Here is a 7,414-nt window from a genome sequence, read left to right as displayed (position 1 = left end):
ATGTTACATTTTACCATTTAAAACAAAGAAATAGATTTTATTTTTTTCTCTTTAGTTATTATTTGTGCCCTCGGAACATACAATTTAGAGTTGCAAAATAAATGTTATCTATGTATTTATAAATATGTAAGTATGCATTACATTACCTGTTAACATTTTTCTGATGCTACATCAGAAATGTAATATATAACAAAATCCACAAAGAACAAGACTTGTATTCCTTGTATGTCTTTGGTTGTTGCATAAATAACATTTAGTTATTTGAATTTATTTAATTGCACACTAATTATACACAGAAGTGTACTACTGGAAAATGCCAGGTTCATGTGAACATTTAAACATTGTCTAAAAGTTCTTAAATTAGGCTCTGTCAAAGAAAAAATGCAAAAAAGGTGCACAGTCAGCACATATTTAGTTACTGCACAAAAGTATTTCAAATCATAATAAGGATAAATCATAAGCAGTAAAACATGAAAAAATATCAGTAGTTTCAGTTAAATTATTTATTTTAAACATCTTTACCTAAATTCTGCTGCAACAGTTTATAATTTCTACATTATAATTCATATTACAAACATATTACAAACAGCGGTCCATACTTTGTGATGCATGTTCTCCTACTGCTTCAGCGTATCCATGTCTAGAACTTGGCTTAACTCACGTGGTCTGTTCTTGCAGAAAAAATTAAAGAATCTTCCTTGACTTGCTAATTTCCTCCCCATGTGCATATGATCAAAAACATCTTTAATGGTTGTCCTTACAGATAACTCATATTTGTAATCTATAACTTATATTTGTAATCTCCTTTTCTAACCCCAAATTGCCTTTATAAATGTTTCTACAAACTACTCTGCTCTACAGTCTACAATTGCTCGCTGTAAATCCCCAAATGGATACTTACTGCTTCAAACTCTAGATGAGTTCCAGATGACAAGGAATTCTCCATGTATATTATTCCTCTTTCGACCGTTCTTCTTCAAACTCTTCTCCTGTATTCCTTGGCTCCATCTGTTACAGAAGAAGAAGTGTCCCTGCTGCTATCATCCTCTCTGGCTACTACTTGCTCTCTTGATCCCACTCCCTCCCACTTTTTGCCTCTGTTCTGGTCCACTTATATTTTAACTCCTCCCTCTTCAAACAATACATGTTCACACATACCAAAAATAATGAGTTATGACTTGTTACATCTATGTATTCCTAAGTAGCCCTAGGTCTTTAAGTCTAAAAATGTTCAGCATTTCCCTTGGGTGTAACTTACTGTAAATGCAACATTTGCGATTGGTGGCAGCGTTTAAATTATTCATACTTATAGACAGTAACACATAATGTTATTGTAATGCCTACTCATACAACAAAAAGCACAATGTGCTGTATTAAAAAAAACAAAAAAAAAAACCTTCTTAAAGTTAGCTAGGACCTGGAATCATGAGGGCACATAGTTGCTCATGCTTTGCTGTGATTCATCAAAAAAAATTATGTTTGTTTAGAGGTACTGGATGTTTTAGGTAGAGCTATACATTTTTATTACTCATACAGCACAAACCTCCAAAGCTTTAAAGTATAAAGCACTAAGCTAAGATAAACGTTTAATAGCAAATACCATAAAGTGTCAGAAATGTTTACAGTTTGCAGCACCACTACAGCCCCTGAAATATTCGAACTTCTCGGGGTGTATGCACACTCCCTCCCCATTCCACAATGCAGCACAGGCTGTCTGAGAGACCTCTCAACAGGCCTGAACAGTTTTTACATGTGAGGTGCAAGGGGTGAGCCTAAAGCTATGCAAACACTGATTTTCAGAATACCTGCACTTGCACAAGTTCTTCAGCTGTGTCCTTTGGTATAAATATAACAGGCTGGCACCTTGCATTGCCTACTTTCTGACGCTCAATATAATTTAGATTTCTATACTACAAATTTACTTTAATCATGCCCTCACGAAAAATAATTATAAGGAAGCTTACATAATTTAGTGCCTTGTTACTGTGTTCCTTAGTATAAAATGTATCTATTTTTTAACTTTTTTTAATCTAACAGAAATTATACTTTTTTTCTGGAACCTATAAAGATCAACCCCTGAATGCCTATGTTAAAAGTTAAATGTATTATGATTTACAAGATATATTTACCACTGTTTCTTCCTCTTCAATTTGCTTCTCTACTTACAGACAAATCAAAGGGTCACTCAATATTATTTAGCACTAGACAAAACTGATTTCAGGGACATATATTCACAGACTACTGTCTATGTCCCCATTTGGAAAATTCCTCCTTAATTCCTCTCCAGATAATGGGTGTCAAACAAAACAGGAAAACAAGAGAGAAATCCTATATAATGTCACAAAGAATATTTAAAAATCTAACAAAAATGTTCATTTGGGACACAGACAACATTTAAAACCTGATAGATGTTCTAACCTATTCCCATCATATGAGTGATTTTATTGTGATGATACTTTGCTAAGAAATGAAAAAAACCCCATTGTAGTCATGCTTGCAGGTTTCAACTGTAACAGCTTTCATCCTAATATTTTGTTGCTTTTATACTTTGGTCTTCCATAACCATAGGCTTCATTAAAATATATTTTGATATCCGCTGTCCCTTTATAATAGATTACACTGTATTTATATATAAGCATTTTCCTTACTCCCTAAGCTCTAAATGTCAATTTTATAAATTGCAATGTTGAGTTAAAGAGGGCCTATTATTAAAATGTAGAGGGCACAAACCAATTGGTCCTGTTGTTGGTATATGTATATTAGACATGTGCGATTCGTTCCGTTCCGAATCGAAATTCAGACGAATTTTCGGAAATTCGGACATTTGGATGTATCCGAATTCCAAATTATAGACATAACGAATGCAAACGAATCCGAATTTCCATTTCCAAAATTCGGTAGCGGTAGTTCGAACGTTCGTTTCGTTTTCTGTTCTTATTCGTTTCTTATTCGTTTCGTTCGTTGGAGCAAAGTGACATTAGAGAAGGAGAAAAATATTTTTTCCCCCTCAAATGTCACTTTGCTGCAAACGAACGAACGAAATGAATAAGAAACGAATAAGAAACAAATAAGAACAGAAAACGAAACGAACGTTCGAACTACCGCTACCGAATTTCGTCCGAATCCGAATTCCGAATCCGAATTGACTTTCACACCCGAATCCCGAAAAACGAAATGACACAAATCCGAATTTAAAACGAAACGAAACTAAACAAATTTTTTGGCAGTGCACATGTCTAATGTATATCCTCTTTAAGATGCTTGTAAGTTCAACCTGCAACCCAGCGTCTGGCAAACCCCAGTTCTACTGGAATGTTTCCTCTTAGTATAGATTTGAGCAAAGCTATCAGTATTGAGTAAAACTCTGTAGCCTGCAGTCACTATGTTCTAAGATGTTCCTAAATTCCAGCATTCTTAACACTTAAGGGTTATTCACAAAAGGGTGAAGAGTTTGGAGAAGGCAGGAGAAGTGAACAATCTAGGACAACATAACTGAACTGGAAAGTGAGTTGAATTGGAGATTTTTGTCCAAATCAGCTATTTTGGCCTAGACTGTTCACTTCTCCTGCCTTCTCCAAACTCTTCACCATTCTGTGAATAGACCTGTTAATCCTACCCCTACCTGAACCATCAACCTAAATCCCTGGTGTCCAACTTGTGAATCAAGGGCAATGTGGTCCTTTTATGCTTATTCTGTGACCCATGTGCCCCAGGACAATTGCTCTGTAAAAGGGTTGTTATGGCAATGATCTCACACAGTCTCATATAGCATGGCTTCAGTCTCTGAAGTCTGCAGGTGTACTGCAGGAGACAGTCAACCAGACATGTAGCATGTCCACAGTTTTTGACAGCCTTCTGTAGCGTTACATATACTGAATATTATGTATGACCCCTTGGTAATGTCAGGGGCCACAGTTGAGGACCCCTATACTACTGAAGTTAGCCATTATTAACATAAACCCCCAAAAAACTGAATTGTCCTAAAGTAGAATTACAGCATAGAAAAATCTAACATTATTAGTTATCTAGCAATAAAAATCAATGCAGTGTTTTTTTTTTAATAGGTTGTAACATTGTAACATAGCATTCTGTCATCACATCATTTGCATGTGTAATACATGAAAAAAAAAAAAAAACATTATTGCTTGGCTTTAATATAGCAGGGGCAGTGCTTTGGCTTCACTGCCCATCGTCCATTAAATTAATGCCTAGTATATTAATTGAGAAAAATACAAGGCATCTTCTAAATGGCCACTGTGCTGAGCAAATGACCCACTGTGTTTTAACATTACAGGTGAAGTCGCTCAGTCCAGTGGCTGTTCCTATACCCAAAAGCAGCTGTAATACAGTACATTACACAATCTACATGGCCCTACTAGGGATTGTTTATATACTGTATACTTACATTGTGCCAAGCTGAACCAATGTAAGTATTGTAGCAGGTGGTCATCTAGAGAGCCAGAAGAAATCCTTTCTGCGGTTTATGTGTCACCCAGATTCCTATCATACACCTTCTGGGACCTCTAATCAGCCCTAGGTTTTACACCTCACCCTCAAATGCAATTTGGTGCAGGCAAAGCAAACAGACAGTGCTCTGGAGCTTTGGAAGTAGACAATCAGAGTCTGCTGGAGCTAAAGGCTGGTAACCTATGCATAGTGGTGCCTGGCAAACACTATGTTTGTACGGGTTGATAGGTAGGTCTGCACAGAAGGTCACAGAAGGTCAGCGACTGGTATTACCAAGTTGGGAAGTCGCCGCAGTCACAAATGTTCTACCTCATCCACCTGGTCCTGAAATGGCTGCAACCTGAGTCCCTATCTGTGTCACAGATCGTGGTGTGGGTAGTCATGGATCGATTCCTACGGTCCTTACCTGTCGCCTTGCAAAAATGGCTTACCCAAGGGTTCCCAAGTCAGCCAGTCATCTGGTGGAGTTCACCAAGAGGTACTTTGCAGCTGAGGACTTGATAATCTCCCCTGCAAGCCCATGGACTTGCCAAAGCAACAGTCTCCCTCAGCAACTGGCAAGACTGTTATAGGGTAAGTGGGTGATAGGAGTTGCAAGGGGGCAAGGAGAAAACAAATTTGCTCTAAGTTCTGGAAATGGCATTCCAAACAAGGGAAACAGTGCCTGTCAGCTGACCTAACTTGGAACATATTGGATGTTTCTGTTGCAAGGAACTTGTACATATGGCAGTAAACTGTCCACTGACAAGCCTATGCAGTGAGATGTTTTTTTTCAAGAGAAGATGGAAGTCTTTGTTTGCCACTGTTTAATGCATGGCAGTGCCAGTGATGAGAAAATACATGTCCAATAACTGTTAATGATAAGCATGTTACTGCTTTGCTGGACTTTACTTATATACTTGATGTTTGCTATTAGGGAAGTCCCTTAGTCCTCTACAGGGTACTCACCAATTGAATTACTCAAAAAGAGACCTGGGTATCTCACAAGATTGTGTATAGATGGGGTTACCCCACAAAGCTTATTATCACCAAGTCGGGTGAATCCTTCTCCATCACGACCCTGGACCAGGGCCTCTCACTATTCAGCGACTGGGATATCACTGCACCAGATGAACTTCCGACCAAGCCACACGGAAGGAACCCTGGGATGCATGAGGAATGGCACACCATGTCCCGGAAGAAGAGGGGTCAGCCGACCACTTGATCTGGCCCTACAGTGCAGTACCAATCTAGGAAGCTGCATACATCCTCATCCTAACCTCAAATGCCTTGAGGATCCTGGATCCACTCCGGATACCTTACCCCCAATGATACGCCCGGTATTTTATACTGTGGCTACACCTCCTACGGGGGGTGCCCCATTGCTTTTTACCTACCGTTTTGTAGTTCATCAGTTATTTTTTTGCCTGTTTTGTGTTTTCTTTTTCTTCATTGGCAGCGACACAGATAGATGGACAGACGTCACTTCTGTTTCTTCTGGCTCCACATCCCGTACTTCACGGACTTCTATACTTCCAGGCCGAGGGCCCATCGCAAGTCCACTGGCATGGTGCGTGGGATTACCAAGGGAATACGGTATGACGCTACCCATAGCATTGTTCCCCCCAATACCATGGCTGTAACGGTCGTTTCCTTTAATGTCAAAGGATTGAATCACCCTGCCAAAAGGCACAGCCTCTGGAGAGAGGCCACTAAATTACGTGCTGACATCGTCTGCATCCAGGAGACTCATTTTCAACAATCCAAGGCCCCTCCATTTTCGTACCGAAATTACCCCCATATTTTTGCCGCCCACTCACCAACCAAGGCTAAAGGGGTGCTGGTGGCCGTGAAAGACTCTTTGCAATTTGTGGTCCTACACCAGATCCTTGATCCGGCCGGTAGATATGTTATTTAAATACCTCCCATGTTATCAGCCTGTTTGCAGACGATGTTCTTTTGGTACTCACGGACCCAGCAAAGTCATTAACAGCAGTGACGGCCTTGCTAGAAGAATTTGGTAGAGTGTCCTACTACAAAGTCAATGCGTCTAAATCACACATTCTCGACCTAGGCATACAATCGGAGGTAAAAGGAGCATTGCAGTCTTCTTTTCCCTATGTGTGGAAAGAAGAGGGAATATCCTATCTGGGTACTGTAATGACCAAAAAGTGCTCCTCCTTATTTGAGAACAACTATCAGGCATTTCTAGGAACTCTGCCAGGCCTACTTAAGTCCTTGGCTAAACCCTTTTTATCTTGGTCCGCCAGACTAGCGGTCTTTAAAATGATAGCTCTGCCCCGCCTGATGTATCTGTTTAGAACGCTCCCTATCCCCATCCCGGAGAAATACTTTAAAAGCCTCCACAGGGCCCTTAACCTTTTCATTTGGCAGGGGAAAAAGCCCAGATGCTCCCGTGCCACCCTGACTAGACATAGAACAGTGGGGGGTATGAGCTACCCTGACCTTAAAGACTACTACACAGCAGCTTTATTGGATCAGCTGAAGCCATGGTTCCAACCACAGAGTCCAGTCCAATGGCGGGAAGTTGAAAAAGCGTTAATACCTGGGGCAACCCCACATTTCATGTATGTAGCCCAGGTGCTTCCTGCATCGGTCCTGAAGAACCTCTCTCCTTGTGTACAGGCCTCATGCATGGCATGGAAGACCCTACTTCTTCCCTCACACTCCCCTGATTCAACGCGCACACTGCCCACACCACTAGAGGCCCTTGGGGCCTTGGTCCCCTCTTTATCTCTCCGGGCATGGTCTTCTAGGGGGATCCGACACCTGCAAGATTTGCTAATTGATGGTAAACTAATACCCTTCTCTTCCTTGTCATCGACACACGGGCTGCCCTCTAGTTGCTTTCTCCAATAACTCCAAATTAAGCATATAGTGCAGGCGAACCCACATATAATTTGCACAGTACCGTATGGGGCCTGGAGGTTCTATTTCGAGAATTCCC

This window comes from Nanorana parkeri, unplaced genomic scaffold, assembly GCF_000935625.1.
Source record: "Nanorana parkeri isolate BGI_ZX_2015 unplaced genomic scaffold, ASM93562v1 scaffold934, whole genome shotgun sequence".
Taxonomy (NCBI): Eukaryota; Metazoa; Chordata; class Amphibia; order Anura; family Dicroglossidae; genus Nanorana; species Nanorana parkeri.
This window is presented reverse-complemented; position numbering follows the sequence as displayed.